At 37.8% G+C, this 24,571-nt stretch overlaps 1 protein-coding gene across 1 annotated transcript in view; it reads right to left on the bottom strand.

Moving 5' to 3' along the window:
- DCC (DCC netrin 1 receptor) overlaps positions 1–24,571 on the bottom strand; it is a gene marked incomplete at both ends in the record, with an annotated part of 1,034,810 nt that overhangs the window by 668,651 nt on the left and 341,588 nt on the right. The gene's annotated exons all lie outside the window — the stretch shown is intronic.

Here is a 24,571-nt window from a genome sequence, read left to right as displayed (position 1 = left end):
GCTCAACTGGGTTTTATAAAGTAGGTGAGAAATCCCATTGCAAAAGCAAGTCAGTAAAGTTTCTACTTAAAATCACAATTTCCTGATGTGTCTTAATTTCCACCCAAATGTTGTTCATGAGCCAGGGACTCTATGTGAATATTATAGTTGTATTTTCCTCCATAAACATAAACGAACAGAAGAAATCAACAGGAGGAACAGAAAGTCATTTAAGAATCCTGAGGGGATGAGTCAAGTATAATTAGCTAAAGTATATTCTTTTTGAGGCTGGTAGAATGTTTGGCTGTTGAATCAAAAACTTTGAAGAGGTCTCCAGAGGTCATTGGGTTCACCTTTGCTCAGACAGGTATTTACCTAAATCATTCAAGTCAAATTACTTTCAATTCCATTTTTAATGATCTCTGGGGCTAGAGATTCTGCAAAGTCCCCTGGCATCTTGTTTTCAATATTTGATCTTCTTAGAGTCTAACTGAATTTTCTTGTTACCATGTAATTCCATTTTCTCCTGAATCACCTTGTAAAAAAAAATGCATAGAAGATGGGCATTTCTTTGTGAGAGCCCTTAATTCTCTCTCTCTTTTTTTTTTTTTTTTTTTAAGATTTATTTATTTATTTATACAAGCACTGGGCACAGTCAGAAGCGCAGAAAGGTGAGAGAATTCACCAGAGCCAGATCAGGGAGCAGAACAGGCAGATTGGTGAAATACACTGCTGAGGAGAGCAGCGGGCACGGCAGGAGAGGTCTGCCGCACCATGTGGAACCCTTGCTGGTGGCTGGGGATTGAACCGGCACTGTAGAGGCTGAAGGCAGTTTCACAGCCCAGCGCTCAACTGCTGCACCACCAGGGGAGGCCTGAGCCTTTCATTCTCTTGAAGCAACATTTAATTTCTTTAAAACTACCCCCCAGACAATGTTTTCCTCTTTATTTTTCTCAGAATAACAAACCAACTTTATTAACTTTCTTAATTTTTTTGTAATAGGAATAATTTTTGTTGTACTTTGTGAAAATTTTCCAGTTTTCTATCATTTAAAAGGCAGGCATCAAAATTGCTTACAATTAATATTCTCATAAAGACTTATTACAACTACCTCCAAAGGACAGAATTATTCCTAGTTTTTTTATATCCCACTTTTCAGTGAAAATAAGCTAAACAGCTTCTCATTGTGGTCCATGATTTTATAGGCCACCCCCTATTTTTCTAATTCTTACATTTGGAATTGGTTACTTTGCTCTTTTCTCTTGAACTGTGCCTGATAAACAGTATCATTCATTCTCACATACTCACTTCACATTCAACTAAGTTATAGAGTAAAAGTAAGAAGCTCGAACTTTGTTCATTAAAGTAAATTGTAAAGTTGGAATGACCATTAAAATTTACCACAAATGATACCATAAAGACCCCGAAAGATACATCCTGGCCCTCTCACTGCCCAACTTGCTCCTCATCCTCATTGATTTTTTTATTTTAAACAAACTAACTATAGCATCACCCACTCTTTCTTTGGAAAGCAAACTGGGAGTCCAGCTCTTAGATCTTGGTCCTGACTGGATCAAGAAGATGTGGTATATATACATAATGAAATATTATTCAGCAATCAAAAAGATAAACTTATGCCATTTGCAGCAACGTGGATGGAGCTAGAAGGAATTACGCTCAGTGAAAAAAGCCAGAAGGAAAAAGAAAAAAATATTGGATGGTTTCACTTGTAACAGGAATATAGGGGAACCAAATAAGATATCAGTGTAAAAAAAAAGGTAACAACAGTACAAAACACAAAGAAGCAAAAACAGACAATTATGAATCAGAGACATGCTGTGGGGGGGGGGAGGGAGTGAGGAGAGCAGGAGACTGTGGTGATAGTGCACGGGTGCCTTGGGGAGGGAAATCCTATTGGGACTCAACCTGAGGGGGTGGTGAGAAGCAAATATTGTTTAAAAAAACATAAAATTTAAAAAAAAGACCTGTAACTGAAAGGAGTCTTTTAAGTCCTCAAAACCTCAGTTTCCTCATCTATGAAAAGAAGGACTTGAATCAGATGATCTCTAATTTTTACATTCAATTAGGAAATTTACATACTAGGCTGAGATAAGAGCATCCATTAAATGAATCCAGCTCTAAACTCAGTGAGATATGACTGATATTGCTATAAATGCCTCTCCTCTGTCAATGTCCTCCTTTGCAAGAAAAGAAACACATACTAGTAAACACCCAGCTTGAGATATGCCAAGGATGTGAAAGCAGAAAGTTTGAATGTCCTTGAATGTCAAGATATTTCACTAGGGTGTTACCTGCAATTTCCACATGAGTAGCATTAACAAGGTAGAAATAAATTTAGAATTCAAGATCAGGCAACTAGAGTAAAAAGTATTTCTTGCTTTTTTTGCTCTTCTTGGGGCCTATATTTTAAACAACAACCTCAGGATGAACACTTATTTATGTCACCAAACACATCATACATTTAATGCCATTGTTTATGACAATATGTTGATGAGCATATGTGCCCATTATCACAAACAAATAATCCACTTAATCTGAAACAAGAAGGCTATGGCAGTTTTCAGTGCTATGAGTACATAATTTAGGAAAGTTAAAGATAACTTTTCTTCAGTACAATTACCTTTGAGTTTGCTGGCAATCTGAGCTTTTGTACTCCTTGTAACAATTACATCTTGAACACATGGCTCTGGGATAAAGGTAACTCACTGCTCTAAGTAACCTGAATTAGCTACTTCATTTTCAGAAATGATGGATCCTAGAAAACATTGTCTGTTGAGATATAATAGATATGTCTCCTAGAATGTCCCTTTTGACATTTCAGTCCATATGGGCATAAGGTGCCCTACTCCTTGGATAGTTCAACCAGGCTTAAGAAATATCCCACTAATACAGGACACTGACATCAATTTAGGCTACCTCCTCCCTCTTAGAGTACTTATCTGTTCCCATCAGAGGCATTTTGTTTACCAGTATATTATAACTTAATATGAACTAATTAGCAAATTTTCTTCATCTAAGAATCAGTCTGAAATTAACTACACAGATTCAACACACGAGGAGAGGAAGACAGAGATGATAAAACTGAAATAAACAAAGTGGAGGCTGTTTCTCAAAAGTTGTGGCTGGAATTTGGGCAGAGTTTGGTGAGTGTACAAATCTTCTTGGAAATGAGTGAAATAGTTAGAAAGCAATAGGGAAAGCATTTGAACAATCAAAACAAAACTATCATTTCATAATTTGACAGAAGACTGTATACCAGAATGGCAATGGTGGGCATCTCAGACAGAAGAAAGCCAACTGGAGGCTTTGTTTTGTTTCAGCATGGTTTTATTTTTAAGACACAGGTGATGATTCTGCTGAGCCCCCAACTAGGAACATGTCCCATCCTTACTTCATAAAAGAGGCAATCCTTTGGGCCCTGCTTAAAATTACTTAAAGCAATTGCATTCTGGAGAGATATAGTTGAGAGTACCAAAATCCCATCCATTAAGAAATTTGTGCAACTGAATCTTACACCAGAGTTCTTTTTTTTTTTTTAAGATTTATTTATTTATGCATACAAGAGCTAGGTTATAGGTCAGAGGTGTGGGGGGTGAAAGAGTCATCAAAGACAGAGTGGGGAACAGAACAGGCAGATTTAAATACCTAAGAATGAGTGGATCAACAGTCCTCTCTCCCTCCAAATGTTTTAGGGAGGCTTTAGCTAAACAATATATTTTTATTTGTGCTAGTGTGAGAAAAAGTGAAAACAAGTATTATAGTGTCATTGAACATCATTCCTTTTTTTCAAAAACTTTTTCTAAAAAAAATAGAAGCTAGGGCCTCCCCTGGTGGTGCAGCAGTTGAGTGCTGGGTTGTGAGGCTGCCTGCAGCGTCTGCAGCACCAGTTCGACCCCTGGCCACCAGCAAGGGTCCCACCAAAAAAAAAAAAAAAAATAGAAGCTGACAAGTAAATACCAATATAGCAAAACCTTCGATTTCTGCAGAAGGATATGTAGAAAGGCCTCTTCTTTGAGGGGCGGTAACAAGGAGAAATATTAACATATATTTGCTTTAGTTTTGTCAGATGTAAATAAGCGCCAAAGGTATTACTGCTAGGGATATCCTAAGTATATATTAATTGAGTATCTAAAGAAAAGATCCTTAATATCCTTTAGGAACTCACCAAAAAGACTAAACAAATAGTAAAAATGTTTCTGTGCATTTAACTTCCTTTGTGCTTGTTCTCCTTAACAGATCCTCGTTAATTCCAAAGATCATTCAGCCACAGAGGCAGACAAACTTGGAATGGGTTTTTTTTTAAGGTATGACATTTTATCTACATATGAAACATTGTTAAGTGTGAAAAATAATTCCCCATGGAGTCAGAAATTCCCTTCCAAGTCCAAGATGTAAAAGCCTCTGGTTAAAGCATTAAGAGCTAAAAATGAAATATATGAAAAGTAGCATGGAAGTAAAAGAAGTTCCTGAAAACATTTTAAGATTACAAAAAGTGATACAAATCCCCATAGAACCTGCTATGCATAATTTTATCTCTTTCAAATTACAAATACTTAGGGATGCTTGGAGATTCTGAGTCCCCCAAATTCTTAATAATCAACCTAGAAAACTGCCATCATTATCTCTTCTTAGAAATAAATGCCACTGCATCTGCTTCTCTTCTGTTAAGATAGAGATATCTATTGAAGGTAATTAAAATTATCCCTTGAATGATTGAATATAATCTATTTTTAATTCATCAAACATCAATTACATGTGCAATTTTAATTCTGGACTTCAGCCCTAGCAAAAGCTTACAAAGCTTGTGAGGCTATGTGATGGAGTGGGGATTTAACAAAACAAAACAAAATAAAACAAAAAGAAAAACATGAATTAATAGAATGCCTGACTGTATGAAAACTTTTGTGGGTTTAGCACAGCAGAGTATAAATTCTGAAAAGTATTTCTGAATCTATGGTCTCTGAACTAGCAAAAACACCTCCACCTGAAAACTTGTTGGAAATGTTGTCTCATGTCCAGGCCAGACTTACCCATTCGGAAGCGCTGGAGACATAGCTCCATACTCTTTGCTTTGAGAAGCTTTCCACGGGTATTCTATAATCCAAAGGGATTCTGTGAAGCTTGTGAACCACTCCTCCGAAACATCTGATGACCTGCTCACCCATAATCCTGCTCACCTTGTACAAGAGCTGGGGGTCCTTTGTGTTCTTTGGACTGTCATGTTACAATTTTACATATTTGCAGTTTGGGTCAGCTGTTTTTTGCTAAATAGGGAGAGGAAGTTATGGGAATGATACAAGTTGGTGAAAAGTCAAACACCTTTTTGACATATATGGTATTAATATTTATTGTACATTTCTGTGAAAGACTGAAGAAATGTGGGCATGAACCAAGAAAGATAGTTATTGTGGACAATAGTAATCTTTCCTTTATTATAACCTGTACTATATTTGGGCACCAAGTGCCCATACTGTATTAAGCAAAATAAAAATTCCACAATCAACTGAAATTTTAGAATGCTTGTTGGGATATTCTTGGTTCTTGGCACAAGGAGTCAAATGATTTCTTTAAATCAGCTCTTTCCAAAGAAGAAAGAGTATTTTCAGACTGCATTTATCTCATTACAATTTAGCTCTACAATATAATTGTAATCTTTTGAAATATTGGAACTCTAGACACTTGCCAGGCTAATTTGACCCTCAGACTAGTTTAGTCTCCAGATAGGCAAAACAGTAATATACCTATAGTGCGACAGTGTGGGGGTGTATTTTCTGTGTTTCATGTTAATGAAAGACTTTAACTATAGCCAAATCAAGAAAGTGTGTGTCAGCTAAGAAGCAATGATTCCTGGCGTTCTATGAAGTATTGGTGGCTTTTTTTTTTCTACTCTTCAAAAATACATAATTTCAAAAATTGTCTGAAGATATATCTTTAAAAAATTGCATGCAATCCAGTCCTTGCTAGAGACTATTATATTATGAAGGTGGTTTAATTTCAAGATGAGTTTCATATTTACTAACAAATAGAAATAAAAAAGAATTAGGTTTTGCTGAATTTATTAAAATGAATGTAAACACTACAAGGTAGACTAGCCAAGGTGAACCACGGTTGTCATGAGAATGTGTTAAGTATCATTAAAATGTAAGGAAGCTTGGGCCTCCCCAGTGGCGCAGCAGGTTGAGTACAGTGCTGTGAAGCTGTCCGCAGCCTCTGCAGCACGGGTTCGATTACTGGCTGGCCAGGGAGAAACCCACATGGTGCAGCAGACCTTTCCCCTGCCTCGCCTGCTGCTCCCCTCAGCAGTGTATTTCAGTCAGTCTGCCTGTTCTGCTCCCCTCTCCGTCTCTGGTGAATCCTCTCACCTTCCCATGCTTCTGGACTATACCCCAGTTCTTGTATGAAAATAAATAAATCTTTAAAAAAAATATAAGGAAGCTATGGATAACAATTAAAATGAAAAATACAAAAAGCCAGTTAAGGGGCTCCCTGGTGGACTAGGGGTTAAATTTCAGCAGCATCGCCCCTACAGCCAGGGATCTGACCCACATAATGGTGCAGCAGACCTCTCCTGGCTCTCCCACTGCACCTCTTAGCAGTGAATTTCTGTAGATTCTCCAGTTCTGCTCCCTACTCTGTTGCCAGTGAATTTTCTTACCCACACCCCACACCCCTGCACCTCTGGCCTACACTCCAGTTCTTCTATGCAAAAATAAATTTTAAAAAAGTCAGTTCAAGTTCCTCTGCCATAGTTTCCAGGTTAAGTAAATACAAACTAAAGGTATCAGTTAAATTTATATATCAGATAAAAAAATGCTTTGATATGAAAGTGCTCTAAATAGTCACATGAAATAAGTATCATATAGGAGATATTTCCACTAAAACAGTATGTGTTGTTTACTGAAAATTCAAATTTAATTGGGCATCCTGTATTTTCTCTGACAATCTGAGACCTATAAAATGACTTCCTTGAGACCATGGTAAATGTAAACAAACTGTATGTGAATTCATACTTCCCCGTTCAGTTCTGACATCTCTATGGAGAAGAGTGAACTCTTGGAAAGCTACCATGATTGAATCAGGAAAAGTGATTTTAGTGTCAGGACATTTGCTGACCTAGTCCAACACCACCAAATATCCATGTTGCAAGGTTGCTGAACCCGATTTGTTCTTGACACAATGATTCCTCTTTTTCTCTTTCCTTTACAAGACAGGGAGCAAAATTCAGAAATATAAATACAAGATGTGGAGTTCAAGAAATAACTGCCCCAGCAGAAACCTCTTCTTAAGCCCACACAAAGGCTCCACATCAGACATTCTGAGCACATGGCACCTTCCACAAAGTAGAGGTAGCTTTGCTGAGATCTGAGGTTTTTTTAGGGCAAGAAGCGTGTGCCCCAGGCAACTGTCTGAGTGTCCTCTGGCTAAATCCAATGGTAAAGAAAAATGATAAGGGCCAAGTTAGAGTTGGGAAGTAGCTTCATCATCCCTTTACTGCCTCAAGAGCTAAATCTCTAAACCACAGCTTGATTTTGCTGCATGATACTGGGCAGACTGTAATGGGATTTTTCTTCAGCTCAACAGGTAACAGTGTGACCTAAGTTATCACTCCCTGGGCCTTATGCAAAATTAACACTTAGAAGCAAAACTTTGATGTGCTGCTTAATCTGCCCTTGACTTGAACATTGCCCCCCTCACTGTACCCCATCATGCTCATTTGGTTAAATGTAAGCTTTATTTTTTTTTCCCCTGGAATTTTCCATCATTCTTTCTCAAAGTTGGGAGATGAACAGCTTGGAAAGCAGTTCCTGAATGCACAACTGTCAGCTGAAACACTGAGAAAGGTTATTCAGAGCATTTAGGAAAAATACTACTTAATAATTATACCCAGAGCCTAGGAATCTCTCCAACTGGGTGGCAGTGAAGAGTGGATGCATACTTCAGGTGGCTTTAATTGTGAAAGGTCAAATTATTGATTAGGTTACCCCTATTTACTGTATACAAATAAGAAAAACATAAAAAACGATTTCATAACAATCACCCATAATTCTGCTCACCTGGTAAAAACTGTATTAAAATTTGTATCCATTTCCTTTTTTTTTTTTTTTGATTCATAGAAATTTGGTTTATTATCCTCTTGGTTATAATAATGAGAGAGAGAAAATCCAAGCACATGCAAAAGCTAGTCCTCTGATCTCTATTGCTCCTCTTATAAGGACTTTAATCCCATTATGGAGACCCAAACATCATGATCCCATCTAAACACAATTACCTCAAAAAGTTTACTCCCCAATACACATGGGAGGGCACATGTCAACTTGGAGGGAGACAAACTTTCAGTCCTTGGGAAATTTACAATGGAAACTAGGGAAAGAGCTCTGCAGGGAGAAGGAAGAGCATGTACTAAGGCCCTGAGGTAGGGGTGTGCCAGAAACAGCAGGGAGGTCACATGGCTGGGTCCTATAGGCCACATGAGGGAAAGTTCAAAGTCCAGAGGTGACAAAGAGATAGATGCATAGGACTCTGTAGGCAAGCAAAAGGCCTTTGTTTTAACTCTTAAGATGTTGGAAATTTTGCTCAAGAGCATGACAAGGTCTAATGATGTTTAAAACAGCAGTTCTCAATAGGGAATGGCTTTGGCCCAGGAGACACTTGGAAGAGTCTAGAGATATTGTTGGTTGTCACAAGTGGTAAAAGTTCTACAGGTATCTCGGGGTAGAGACAAAAGGTGCTGCTGCATAGCTTATAATACACAGGGCAGCCACTCATAAGAGAATCATCCAGGTTTAAACACCAGTAGTGCTGAGGTTAAAAAACCCTGTTTTAAAATAACCACCCTGGATTTCTGTGTTGAGACTCATGGTCCTTAGAAGTAAGGAAACCAGTTAGGAGGCTAGCTCCAGGGCGCTGGTGAGAGATGAGGTAGGGTAAATAAATCACAGATTCAGAAGCCACACCATTTTAAAGGCAGAACAATGGGATTGCTGTGGGATTAGTTGTGGGTTGTTTAAAAAAGAAGATTCCCAAAAGACTTCAAAAAGATCAATAAAGCAATTTATGTAATTTATATGCAAAAAAGGCACAATGTCTGATGAAAGGAAGCTCTCAGCACAAGAGGTCCAGAGACTTGGGTTCTCTGTCTAATTCTGTCCCTCACTAGCCCTGAGTTTGGGCTACGGCACTGGGAATTGATTTACTCATCAATAAAAGAGATTGGATTGGACAACTTCTAGGTTTCTTCAGATCTAATATTATAAGTCTATGCACTTACCTCAATTAAATGTGTTACTTACAAAAAAATTACCCTTAAATTTAGGAGGAAATGTGTAATATGAAGATGTTTGCTATAATCACTCTGTGATCACTTCATCATAGGCTTAAAAGAATCTACAAGGAAATGCAGTTGTGGAAGGTGCCAGGAGACTAACAATCCACCTCATTATCCATAAAATAGAGAGAATCTAATCTCTTCTCTTGAAGATAAAAAACTGCAGAGGTCGCTCTGCCAACCAAGCACAGGCTACTTTATTATGATTCGTGAGAAATGAAGCATTCATCTTGTGGAACTGCTATTACAAATATGAAGGATTAATTCCATAAAGGTCTGACAGGTCCAGGGGAAAGCCTTAAAATTCAGCAAACATCATGGTTGACACTGTAGTATAAAGTTTAATGTGGAGAATCATATTGATAAAAACATTTGTGTTATATAATAAGTCCAATTTTCTCCAAATAGGGGCCAAATGGTTGTTTTCATTAAAATGCTGCCATTCATTTTGTCATTATAGTTACTATATCTTGTCTCAGCAGAAAGATGGTATTTTCCTGCCTAGTCTGTCCATGACATTGAGAAAGAAAACCCAGATGATAAGAGAAATAGCATTTGGAACTGAAAGCCAATGAACTTTAAATCTCTTAGGAGCTCCCACATGTGAATAACCCTCCCAAACAACCTGATTTATTAAGTAGTGATTTGGGTTCAATTGGACATGACTTTAGAGAACAAGGATGTTGTGTCTTTAGAAGATCAAAACCACAATTAAACTTCTGAACATTATATATGCGATATATTCATGATTTAAGAAACTGTTTTCCTAGTAACGGAAATAAAAAGATGAAGAAACACATGTGTGTTCCTTCCCATTGAAGTCCTTATTGCATACATGAGTGACTACCGCAATTTTTATAAATGTTTCAATTTAGAGATTTACCTAGAATTCTATAGCTATGACCTTGGAACACTAGAGTAGCAGAGGGGGTATAGTGTTAAAGACACTTATACCTATACCACACAATAGTTCAGGATTGAACTTGGGTGTACTAAAGAATGATTGATCCTAACGTCCTATATATTTTAAAATGTGTTAATCAAATGTATAAAATCAAGTTGATACATGAATGCTTGGAATGCCTCTATTGGATGAAATCTTGAAAATTCTCTAGACTGAATCTTTCACAAATTTTTGGCTGTCCAAGTGCTAGCACAGGCACCATATAATGTTGAGGGCAAAGGTTTCTTCTCTAGGATCAGATAATGCTGACTTGTTTTGAACTTTATGCTGTTACAAGTGGCTGTCAGGTCACTGGATTTCCAATATGGGTGCCTTCCAATAATATCTTAGAAGTAGTTATAAATCTTAGGCCAATTTAATAATAATAGTAATTATCATCTGGTTCCCCCTTTATAGGATGGAAGTTAACACAGCCTTGTGCAGAGATAGAAAGTCTCACTAAATAGCTGTGACAGGCCTAGCTCTTAGAAGCAATCACTTTTTATTCTACAATCTCTTGTGGCTCTTTTCCTTCTATCACATATCATATTTATGACAATTTCTACTGAAAACTCCTAGAGAGTAGAAATGAATTGAACTTGTCTCTCACACAACAATTTGTAGTTCTTATCTTAGAGGTATTTAATAAATATGTATTGAATAAACAAACATACAGATGAAAGCATGCATATTTTAGGAAAATTACCTAAATTGGTGAAAGAAATTCATAATACAGGCAAGAAGACACTGACCCCATATGTCTAGTGTGGCTGTGAATGACAGAAACTAGTCAATATTACTGTTACTGTCAATAAAAACTAATATTGTCTGTATATAATATTGATAATATTTCCTGGCATAAGCTGGTCAAATTTTCTGCAGTGCCAGATTGTGATTACTTACCACTTTGAAGAGCAAGGGGTAACACTGAGGATATCATCTAGATACATATATAATGATATAAAAGGTAACCATTTAAAAATACATAAACTATGACTTTAAAAAGGTACAGCCAGATCTGGCCCTCTTTCTTGGGGATGAATCTAAGATCCCTGTTCTAAGGAGCTAGCACCTCTGATTCACAATGAGAGGAACTGAAGATTGGAGCTTCTACCTTGGACTAAAATTATTCTCCTCAAACTCCTTTCCTTTGGTAGTGTATTTACGATTTACAAGGGCTTTACATACAGGTTGTGTGCAGGTTTTTAATTTTTGTCATTCATTCACAGATAATGTTAAACAGATGTAACACCTCAGCTACCTTCTTTCTCCCAACAACCTCTACACCAGGGCCATAGGCCATTTTTCTGTCCTCACCATTCTTGTCCCCCTTCTGGCTTTCTCTGGACACTTCGTGCCCTGTCTTATGTTCCCATTGCCAGCTGTATCTCTTCCAGAGGCTCAGCAGACAGGGGGAGTTGGGTGGAAAATGTATTCTTCTAATTGCTGACAATATATAAAACACAAGCTATTATCATATCATCATTTACTAAAAAGCGCCAGAGAAAGGGAAAACAGGCTTATTAGCTTTTTTCTTCTTACATGAAAAAATACTCAGGGTGAAGGGAAAAGCTATTTCTTTTGTCTTCTTATTGCAATGCAGTCTAGACCACTCTATTGTAGTACAGTAATTTTTATTTGCTTTAAAAATGCTACAAAGTTTCAATTATGCAAGATGAGTAAATCCTAGAGCTGCATCGCAGGCTGTAGTGAATAGCTAACTATATTGTATTGTACACTTAAAATTTTGCTAAAAGGGTATGGGTGGGTTTTTAAACATGAACAATATTATTTTTTTTTTCACAAGAGAGTGGAAAGAGACTTTTGGAGGTGATGGATAGATCTATTGATTGTGATAGATCTATTGATTGAATTATACTTATCTCCCAATTCATTAAATTGTATGTATTAAATATGTGCTGCTTTTAGTACATCAATCATACCTCAATGAAGTTGCTTTAAAAATAATAAAAGGTACGTGGATAATTTGAAATCTTGCAGAGTTAAGTTTTCTGAGGTTGTCCAACAACCTTTGCCATTGCCAGATAAGCTTCTATCCAGTTGGTTTCTATGTATTTGTCTTATTTGATTTTTAAGAAATTCCTTTTACATTCTCTCTAAGAAAAAATGATCAATAAGAAAAGTAAAGAAATGATCTATGCTGGGCATCCCTGGTGGCACAAGGGGTTGAGATGCAACCTAGAAGGCAATTCGCAGCCACTGCAGCACGAGTTCGATCCCTGGCCAGGGAGCTCCCAACATGGCACAGCAGACCTCTCCTGACTTGCCCGCTGCTCCCCTCAGCAGTGTATTTTGGTCGATCTGCCTGTTCTGCTTCCCACTCTGTCTCTGGCAAATCCTCTCACCCCCCACATCTCTGGACTGTGCACCAGCTCTTGTATGCATAAATAATCTAAAAAAAAAAAAAGAAATGATCTATTTAAGAATAGTAAAAGTCTAAAATTAATCTAAATAATGAATTACAGCTTCCATTGAACGATGGAAACTGTAATTCCACTGAGGGGTTTTCAAATGTTTCAAATGTTTTCATAAACCACTCAGAGGTAAATCTGAACACAACTGTCAGTTGGAAAGTAAAACTGAGAGCAGAAAATGACCTGAGTTTGCTGTGTAATACATAGGTCCCACGTCAACTGTTTGTTCCCTCAAAATTCATCAACTGGAGGCACTTTCTCAGCCCCACCATAAATGTGTTTGCTTCCTCTTTTGCCCCCCCCCCATGGCTTGTCCCCTAATGCCTTTAGCTATTTTAACCTTATATTACCTCAAGAGCAGAAAAACCAGGGTCTTATCAGATGTCACCAGAGCATAAAAAGGGGGTTACCTATTGTTTCATAACATTGTGATTTGCAAGACATGTATAAGGACTGTAATTTTAAGACATATTTATTATAAATTTTCAATCATATTAACCCATTGCTATATATCAATATAACCAAATAATTGAAATCTTTTCTATCTTCTTTCAAAAATATTTTCTTTCTAATTTTAAAACAGCATGCAATATATGTCCTTGCTAATGCATAGCCAGAAGAAGGAAAAACATAGACACGAAAAGAACTGATAATGATTAAAATTACTTCCATGTAGTCAGATCCATTCTCTTGTGTACAGGGTGGTCTGGGGGTGGAGGTTCCACCACTTTAAATCAGGATCATGGGGGGGTCTTCCCGGTGGCGCAGAGTGTTGAGTACAGCGATGTGAAGTTGTCCTCAGCCTCTGCAGCACCAGTTCGATTCCCAGCCAGCCAGGGAGAATCCCACATGGCAAAGCAGACCTCTCCTGTCTCACCCGCTGCTTCAGTCCTTCTGCCTGTTCTGCTCCCCGCTCTGTCTCTGGTGAATCCTCTCACCCTCCTACGACATCTGGCCTGTACCCCAGCTCTTGTATAAATAAAAATAAATCTTTAAAAAAATAAAATAAATCAGGATCATGGTTACATTAAGATCTGTTGAAGGTTGTGATGTATCTTACAAATAATGTTCCCTCTTTTTCTTTTATATCTCTATTAACTCATTTAAAGTTTATGTCAGATCAGCATTGATCCTGTTGCTCAAAGATTATTCATTTTATTTTCTAAGTAAGGAAAAAGCCTCAGAGAGGTTAACTTTCTTGACCAAGATCAAAGAGCTTGGGAAAGGATTTCATAAGAAAGTTTAGATTTGTTTTAATCCTAGTCTAGAATTGATTCTATAGCACCTTTCTGCTTCTTATCCATTTCTTTTATTTTTTTTCACACAGCATAAAAAGAACAGTCAAGTGGGACCAAATCAACTCGGACATGGAAGAGACATAAACTCACAATATCAACTGAAATATTTGAGTCAGACTCCCCCTTAGAATCTTTGATTACAGAAAATCCATCTAAAGGTTTGAGCACAAAAACCTTTGGGGTTTTGTGTATATATGTAATAGGGGAAGAGGGACAAAGTCAATATTCATTGAGACCCAAAATAACTTGTTATAAAATGGCTCATCAGGGCCTCCCTGGTGCGCAAGGGGTTAGACACAACCTATGACGTTATCTGCAGCCACTGCAGCATGAATCCCTGGCCAAGGAGGTGACCCACATGGCGCAGCAGACCTCTCCTGTCTCACCCGCTGCTCCCCTCAGCAGTGTATTTCAGTCAGTCTGCCTGTTCTCTTCCCTACTCTGTCTGTGGTGAATCCTCTCACCCCCCACACCTCTGGCCTGTACCCCAGTTCTTGTATGCATAAATAAATAAATCTTTAAAAAATAAAATAAAATGGCTCATCAGATTGTGGACTTCCCACCCATCCACCCTTGCAAGCAGTGTCTAGGGCTAACACATCAAACACTGTCGGGCCAGGGTCTGGGGACAGCCAGGTCCCACTGGAATGCAGTCCCCTTACACTTCAGCAACAAAAAGAAGACTGTGTGTGTCTGCACGTGGGGTGGGGGGAGTGGGGAAGCAGGATTTGAGGGTGCTGGGGAAGCAATACCAAATTAGAAGACTTTTGTCCACTTTATTTTCTCCTCAGAGTTGTCCCTAAATCGCACATACACAAAAGCCTGGATTTTTCCCACATAATGGAATCTATGAACAACCAAGGCATTTGATTATCAGAATTTTTAAGTTTCATACACCCCAAATTTTGACATAGCCCAGAAAATTTTTCTTGATCTACCACATATATATTAGCACTTGATTTACTATTTTCCAAGTGAAGAACTAAGACAAGTGGGCAAGACAAACAGTTCTGTGTTAACAGTTGAGGATACAAACTACAAGCCCCCACTCCCCCTATCCCCCCACCACAAATGAATTTGAGGTCATTGGAGCTGGGAGGGCACCTAATCTGACCTGGAAAGAACCCCACAGTGCATTATCATGTCATTCTATTACTAAATGACATACCTCCAGGCAGCCAAGACAGGAAAACCCAGACCATGTCAGGGATGGGGTGGGGGAAGGTGGCAACCCAATTCCAGGAATGCCCCTAAAATTTCCCAGAAAACAACTGAATACCCTGCTCTACTATGCAAAACCCCCATAAATGTGCTCAACATAAATGAACAAGCCCCCATCTGTGGGCAGCCTGCTTCCTGTCTGCTTGACTTAATAAACTGTCTTTGCTTTATCCTTAGACTCATGTCTGATTTCTATTTTTGCAAAGTCTAAGAACCTTCATTCCTGATAAGTGGGTCCCAGACTCTTAGTGTCAGAACTACGCCAGAAATTGTGTTTCAGTCCCTTCCCTGTCTGTGTTTTGTGCTGATGAACACTAACAAGTGACAACTTTTAAATTGTTAAATGGTACTAGTTTCAGGGAAGGAGAATATCTTGCTGTGTTTAACACATTCAACCAACCAAAGGTGAATAAAGGAAAGAAGCTGAGCATTTCAGGTTTCCTAGTAATTACTTTTAACTAGTTCTGAAGCTTGGTCTACTAGCTACAGGCCTCAAAAGTCTCTCATGCATGGGTAAATCGGCCCCAAAGAAGCTGAAAACCAGACTCCATCTGTAGATTAAAGGCTTCCAGGAAAGCCTACCTGGGAAGCTCCAAGATAATAAAGTCAGTAACACAGTGAGTGAAGGTTTTAAAAAAGCCTTTACACAGGATGGCTTTTGAACATTGGTGCATCATTCATTTTTACCACCAATGTAAAATAAAGTAAAATGTAATAAAAAATGAATATGATATGAGAACAAGCTAATTATCACACTGTGCATTTATTTTGCTCTTGGCTCATTTCAAGCTAAATCACTAGAGTGAAGACTAGGAAAATCACATTTTTTAATATATAGATCAAATAGTTTTGAGACATAAAGTGGGCTCGATTTATTATTATGCTAGGACAACATATATAAACCAGAATTGTTTTAGGCAACTTGGGATGTATGATATCCAACCTATTGCTATTTTAAAGATAATACAGATGTTCATGCTTGCACTGTTTTTTGAAATCTTTATTTTTATCTGATAGTGAGAAATCTTGTCAGGCAATAGAATTATTCAGAATTAATTATATGTAGCTATAGTATACATATTTCTATTTCTGAAATGTATATGTTACTTTGATGCATCTGGATTTTTAATTTTGAATTAAATTTTAACTTCTCATCTAAGTGTTGGTTACTTACCAATAGAAACATCTTTGCATGGGGATGAAAGGTGAGTAAAAGGTCAGATGTTTATTGGAGTAACCCTTGGCAGAAACTAGAAAGGGGTGACCACAGGCTCATCATACTAACATGTAGCTGGAAATAAATTAAAACCAAATGACTAAAAATGTGATGGGTCTGTGTGAAAGGGACTGTTGAGCCCAGAAGTATCACACCTCCCAGTCAGTCTGCAAAGTGACTGTGAAAATATGACACATGTGAATCATGGTAGAAAATACTTTGGCCACTTAGACACTATTAACTGCACTGACTTTGACTATAAAGAATACTGGCAGAAAGAGGCATGAGAGTTGGGATCCTACGGAGAGTCCTGCTCCATCACATACAGTGACTCACAATTGCATGCCCTTTTGCTTAGTAGGGGTGTTTCAACGCATTGACACAGATAAAATATGTCCAGAAAACTTTTCCCGTGAATGTTGACATTAGCAACTAACAATTTTGAATGGCCACAGCTAAAAATGGGGGATTTACAAAAAATGGATGTGGTGTTTTTAGTTGCATTAATTATTCATTCACACACAATACTTTTTATTTTAATTTACTGTTCAAATGGATCTGCAACGAGCACATCAGTACAGTATTCAATAACTACTAAATCCTATAAGCATTTTTAATCATATTTTTGAATTTTTTTCTTTTAAATGAAGAAAGAACAGGGAAACAAAGCTTAAAATCCATTGCATGATATAAAATTTTCAACTATTTAATCAAATTATTGTTATGCTGATTTTAGGGAAGAGAAACCTGAGGTTGGAGTTTATGACAAATTATAATTTGCCCAAAGGATGAGTCTGAATTTGAATGAGCAACTATGACTCCAAAATCCATTTATGAGTATTATATTTGTTTCTCTGTCAGGAGTCTGCCTATTTTTTTTTCTGTGATGGGGAAGATAGTAAATTTTTTAGTGTTATGGAACAACTGCTTAACTCTACGATTATAGCAGAAAAGCATAAGTATGAACAGAAATGAATGTGGCCACAGCTTCCCACTCCAGACCCTGCTCCAAAGTGGTCACTGCAAATGGAAGCAAACAGACCAGTAGTTGAGAATATATTGTAAAGTTGCTTTTACTAACTCTAGTGAATAAACCCTGCATAGGAAACTGTGCATGTTTATTTTGGCATTCTCCTTTCAAAGTTCTTGTGGTCTAGTGCCTTCTTACTGTCACTAGGTTTCTCTTTTCATCCAGTCCTGGCTAAGTCTACAATCTAAACCCTTATTTCTTTGGTTTCTCATTTTAAAAAATCTATCTAAAATAGCACCACCTAGTAAAGAGAAGGATTTAATCAATTTTACTCACATTACTGTATGATTAGCTAGAAAATGCTAAGAGTTATTGTGGTTTAATAGAGGTCTATGCTTAAATCCAGCAACCATTCATTGGCTGTCTAGGCTAGGAATGGGAATGTTTTAAAGAAAACAACATATATCTAAAGTCATACAAAGACTTAAGCTCTAGTAAATCCTCTGCTATGAAGCTACCTCAAGAAAATAATTCAAGGGAACAAAAATACTGTATATATATAAAGTAAAAAAATCATTACAATCCAGCTACATAGAAAACTATTAACTATATAATATTGGGAAAATAGGTAAGTAGATTTAGGAATATGAAACTTTTGACCTATTAGAAAATAATTTAAAAATTACTTTAAAGAGGGCCTCCCCTGGTGGTGCAGCTGTTGAGCGCTGGGTTGCAAGGAAGCACTGGTTCGATCCCCGGCCACAGGCGGGGGTCCCACATGGCACGCAGACCTCTCCTGCCTCAGCAGTGTGCTTCATCCGTCTGCCTGTTCTGCTCCCTGCTCTGGCTCTGGTGAATTATCTCACCCTCCCGCGCTTCTGACTGTACCCAGTGCTTGTATGGATAAAAAAATAAATCTTTAAAAAAATTACTTTAAAGAACAGGAAGCAAATGTAATAATACAAATAAATAATAAATAATAATGATGGTAGATATTCAATGATAGCTTGGCAGTAAAATTACTTTCCTATTATACTTCAAATAAAGCCATGAAGTCAACCATTGATGGCATATGAAAGACCATTATATAGCACTAATGTTTCCTATATAAATATATATTTGAATCTATACTATAAATATATAAATATGTATGCGTAAAAGCTTTTATATATGTAAATCCTTGTTTATTTTAAAAAGAAACCATCTGTGGTTTCCTTCTCCTAAACCCTTTACTTTAGTCATGTGGCCTGCTGAAACTACAGCCTGGACAAGGCCTGTATCACAAGACTAAATATGCTTATTGTAACTATTAACTTTCTCCACCTCTGAAAGACAGAGGCATTCAACAGCTCTTCATTTTTGTGCATATTTTTCTTTCATTTTGCAATCTACTCCTTCATTCCTCAGAGGACAGTTAGCATTGCAATAAATTAATTTGTACTTTGGAGTGAACTCTTTAATCCTTTTTGTTCTCTTACCTCCCAATCAAACACACACTCTCCCATTTGCATGTATTAACATAATGAAACATTAATTACACAGTGTCTAGGATAGGACAAGCAAAGCGCCTCAATCAATCTCAATAACTTGCATTAGGAAGGTGAAAACTGTGGCCTAGCCTTATCAAGACCACATAATAGACACAAACACAGGCTTGGAGCTGTTGTGGGTGTGATTTATAGCCAACATCTGAAAACAAAAAGCAGAAAATTACAAGGAGACTAATCAATAACAATTATCTTAATGATAGATGGACAAATTTTATTCTTTTGTTGGGTCTACAGGGTTGTTCGCAACAGAGGATAAAGATTAAGCAAACTGCTCTACAAAACCAATGAGGTCTGAAATGCCTAATTCCTGGGGTGCAAATGGTTATTGCATTATCTGATTTCCCTCAAGAAACCATGAGACTTCTGAACCAGAAAAGGTAACTCTCAAAGCCTCCCACATAGCCATGGTCCCACCCTTCTAGAATTCAGATGATCATCCTTGCCTTTCCCCTCAAACATGTGTTCATCTGCTTAAGAAGCTCTGAATTCCCACTGTCAGCCTGCAGGGACATGTGCTTACAGCTGGCATCTTCTCTGATTTTTGCTGAGCTGTCCAGCTGATAATTATGCAAAGATTAATACATGAGGGGGCCAGGTTTAGAAAGCTGTACTTATAAACTTCTTCAATATTTCATATGTATATCTCAAGAGTTTTTTTGCAAATATCAATCATGATGACTGACGTATATACTCGAACCTAAAGAAACTTGGCTCTTGGGTATCTTCTTAGGGCCATGGATTTCTTCTTAGAACTTAAGATCAATGAGAAAATGGAAAAGAAAATAACAAAGGATGCGATAACAGGGTAGGCCTCTAGATCATGATTTCTAAAATTTGGCACGACTGACATTTTGGGCTGGAAAACTGACCAATTTCTTCACTTGGGATGGTGACCTGTAAATTGTAGGAAGCTTAGCAGCATCTCTGTTCTCTACTTTCTAGGTGACAGTACCCTTTCCCTCCCGCTCCAGTCCTGACAATCAAAAATGTCTTCAGGCTTTACCAATGTTCCCCAGTAAGAGGGCGAAATCATCCCCACTTGAGAATCACTACCCCATACCCTTGCCAGTAAGAATCAAAATTAATGTTCACTTAAAAAAATGTATAATTGAAGCAAACTGTCAAAATTGTTTTTGTAATGTAAAAAAATGTTATTATTCTGTGAAATAGTGGATTTTACTCAATTCTTAAGTCACACTCAAGGCATTTATAAAACACTAAAAGTCAGGAAATGCTGATAACCCTATCCTGATTGTTTGATCTGGGATAATTCCTCCTCTTCTTTTCTCTACATGTCACTTTCTTTCTCTGCAAAGTGAAGAGCTCAAAGTTGTCCCCAAGTTCCCTCCTGGTATAACATGATGCCTTTAAGAGAGTTGATTCATCTGATCAGCTCTTGGGCCAGAACCATCCACGCACCTCCCAAACACACACCAGTCCATCACCCGGCCTTTCTTTGCTCCCTGAGATCAGTAAATATTTCTCACCGCCTTTAGCACAATTGGAAATTGAATCTCACCACAAGGGAAAAGTACATGCTGAAAAATCTGAATATGTAATTCAGCAAAGTTGGGGGTTGTTCCTTTTTTTTTTTTCTGTGAATTTAAAGAAAGAGACATCAAGGGAGTGATAATTAGTTGGGGTGTCCTGAAAGATTTGGACATAATCACAAAATAAGCAAAGAAACACACAACAATACAACCACCTTTAAAGTCAGTCCTATATAGTATCTATTGTGCTAATGCTTTCTCTTTCCCCTAATAATAGCTTTATTCATGGTAGAAACTACAGTCAGGGAAAAAAAAAAAAACAACTAAATAAATGCAATTGTTAAAAATCCAATTTCCCTGAACTTGACCCTATAGAGAATCAGGCCTCAGAAGCACATCCATTCTGATTTGTGGTTCTCAGAGCCCATTAATATTTGTAATCACTTCTCCAAATACACACTATTCACATAGATCCCTGGAGATTCTAAAGACCAATCTGCCCTTTTGACAGCTGTCGAATCCTTGTTTGCATGAAAGATGCAACAAGTCAATGAAATCATCCTCCAGGACTCTCAGCCCTGTCAGCTATTGGCTATTGAGACTCATCCATCCGTAGGCCTTCATTTGGGCCCTTTCATAACTGATATGTTAGCTTGTGCATTCCTGCAATTGCTCATGTGAGCACAAAATAAAATGACATGACAGAGACACAACATTATAATTCTCTATATCCAGAGACTCAAACGACCTGTCTGCCAATACACCACAGTTTGTTCCCATTTACAAAGCATTTATCTCAACAAAGAATTGAGGAAATCATCTTTCATATAGGTTGTACCTGCCTCTTTTCATTGCCTCTCAAGATTTTAGAAGATGTATCAAAATACAATGATCCTTACATTTTCATGTATAACAATTTTGGGAGAAGGAAGAGAAACTCCATTGCCTTAGGAAATGAGCAGTAACGCTACACAGAGAAATCTCTAGTCTGCACACTCGGCTAAATACCCTTTGAGAGTCACTGTACGTCAGTTACCTCTGATAAGATCAAGAACCTTATTTCAAAGGATACAGGCAATGAGCAATTTATAACCGTGACAACAATTGAACATTTTTATGTGGCTATGTTCTCTTCACAATAATTCTCTATTATATTTATTAATAAGAAGGCAGAGAGAGGCAGGACTCGCTATCAAGTTTACACAGGAAAGACACTTAAAACACCAGGAACCATGTCCTTGTCAACACACAGTTGTATTGTTTCATAGCTACATACCCACACTCTGCAAATGAAGCCCTTCCAGCTTGAACCAAGCACTGACCAGGAATTGAGGGGGGGTGGATGTTTACCATAAGGTGAATAAATTGCATCACTATAATGAAATGTGAGAGTTGGGAAAATAAACAGCTAATTCAATGCAAATGCAAAACCACTCTTTCTCTATAAAATGAAAACCACAATAAAACTGATGGACCATGAGTTATGAATACATTGTTCTGGGTTTTCAAAACCCAGAGATATTTAAAAACCATAATCCAAACATAACCAAGCCATCAAGCATACAATAACAAATGTGTATGTATCAGCCTGGCCATTCCAACCAGCACCACCAGCAAAACTCTTCCTTCATGCTCTCCTGACCAGCGCATTTGGTTACACTTCATGAAAAGTCACAGCTTCTAGACCTCATTTTCTTTCAATTCAGTGGATTTGGCAATTTCCACATAAAGAAATTAAAATGTGAAAATAAATAAATAAAAGTATCTGTGGGTCATAAACTTGCAAGCTCAGCAGTTTTAATGTTTCAAATAAATGTTTAATGTCCAACAGCAGGATTAGGTGATATTACAAATGTGGATCATGTTCTTCTCTGAGATGAACAAAGCAAATAGGGGGAAGAAAAGCAATCAAAGTTGCAGGATCCCGAAACTCTGTTATTCATTACACTGTCAGCTTCATGTCGGAACTGGTTGTCACGTTTCTAAGTCCTTATCCCAATGCAAGGAAACTTTCTCATTTATCAGCCCAGAGCAGTCATGGACAAATAAGAGACATTCCTGCTGACCATATTAAAAAATGTTGGCCAGTCACAGTTGTTTTCAAAAAGAACAGTGCTGTTTTGATGATCCAGTGACAATAAATGTCTAACCGACATCACCTGCCTACAAGGTAGAGGGAATTTTTTTTTTTTAATTTTTATAACCAATCATTTTGGAGGTCCATTTCTTACTGTTTTCTCACACTGAGACCTTATCTAAGAGCCAGCATCCATCAAAAAATGTAAACCTATTTTTTTACTTTGAGTTATACAGGAGAGAATTGCACTTGGAGAATGCGCTTTTGATCAAGGATCACATTTGGAGTAGATTCCAGTTCCAGTGCAAAAATTATAATATAAAAATTATTCATGACTTAAAATATTTCCAAAATAACTAGAGGAAAATGGAGATACGCAGGGAGGAAAGATCATGTGGCTCGCAGCTTTGCTAAGAACCAACCCTGGGTGACTTTCGGAGCCCTCCTTGCTTGTTGGCTGTTCTGCTCCCTACTCTGTGTCTGGTAAATCCTCTCCCACCCACCACCTCTGGCCTACACTCCAGCTCTTGTATGCATAAATGAACAGTTCTTTAAAAAATATAATTAAAGTGAAAAAATTATAAGAATCAGATAAAGAGGGATCAGTGTGAAAGAGGAGAAAAGTTGAGGTGGAGTAGCAATGGAATTGTGATTGTACTGCAAGACTTACAGAAACTAGATCTCTTCAAATCCTGTTCTTGCAGAACTTTGATAACAATGAAAATAATATGCATTTACCACATTTTAAAAAAGCTATTTGAGGAAACTCTATGGACCAGAGACCATCATACCTGGAGAAGTATCAGGGGTTAAGACCGCAAATGAGGAAGGTCATTGTGGAAACTTCCTTAGTGAAGCCCTTCCCCTCTGGCTTTAAGGCAATGACCAGTTTTCTGTTTCCAGATAACCCAGCTTCTCTCTCTCCAGGTAAAAACCTGACAGCTAAAATTAGGCTTTGCTAACTAGGACTTGTCTTCATCAAATCCAGTGATAAAGTCAAATCTGATTTTTTACACTCAAAGCAAAGAGAACTATAATCCCCTACTGTCCTATTAAGCACAAAGTTTGCCTATAATAACATTATTTTTTGGAATTTTGTGAGCTTGATGGGAAAACAGAAGGAACAGTCCAACATTAAATTATTCACTTGAACGACTTTCCAAATTGAAATCACAGAGATCGCAAGTACAGAGTTGTAACTACACGGGAACCCATTTGAAATAATTTCAGATCTGAACATCGCCATACGGTCCTGTTGATTTTCGTGGTGGCGGCCTACTCATGTGGATAATACTATGCAGATGGGGTGGTGGTGCTGAGGCTCTCTGCCAGGGCCACCTCTGCCCAGCCCACCTCAGGTGTGCAATATCCTTTGACATGATCTGTAAGCATTGTGCATCTTTTTGTGAAGGTGGGGAGAGCTCAGGGTAGAGGGGATTACGTGTACACAACATTAGTTAGCTGCCCTTCAGGCAGGGCTTCTGCTGTGAGAACACTGTGGTTCATGTATCATGTGGTTGTCTGCCAGGGACATAAACTCATTTGGTAGAGTTGGGTACTAGCCTTCCCTCAGCCAATGATACCACATATTAAGGAATCCTATGGGAGGGACTTCGTATGTTTTTCGGAGCTCAAAAAGAATTGTACCTACATGATTTCCAGTAACAAATTACATGGTCGTAAAACTTATTTTCATGGTTAGGAGGCAGCTCTCTTTATATCTCATCTCATCTTAATCTTTCTTTTCACCTAATTCAGGTCCTCCACAGATGGAAAACTAAGTCTGTTGGCATAAATTGCCTCCAATTGAGACTTAAAAGTTACACAGCATTCTCATAGGACATGGGATGCCTGGCTGGTGCAGAGGCACCATAGGCAATATTTCTAGTCTGAGAGACCCACTTTTCCAGGAGATTCTGTGTGACAGTTATTTTAGATCCTGAGTTATCACAGGGCATGTCCATCTGCATAAATCAAATTATGGAGCTATTTTCCAAATTGGAATATACTTTTATAAACTGAATAGCAAATGAACAGAGATACAAG

Source organism: Talpa europaea, assembly GCF_964194135.1.
Source record: "Talpa europaea genome assembly, chromosome: 13".
Taxonomy (NCBI): Eukaryota; Metazoa; Chordata; class Mammalia; order Eulipotyphla; family Talpidae; genus Talpa; species Talpa europaea.
This window is presented reverse-complemented; position numbering and strand designations above follow the sequence as displayed.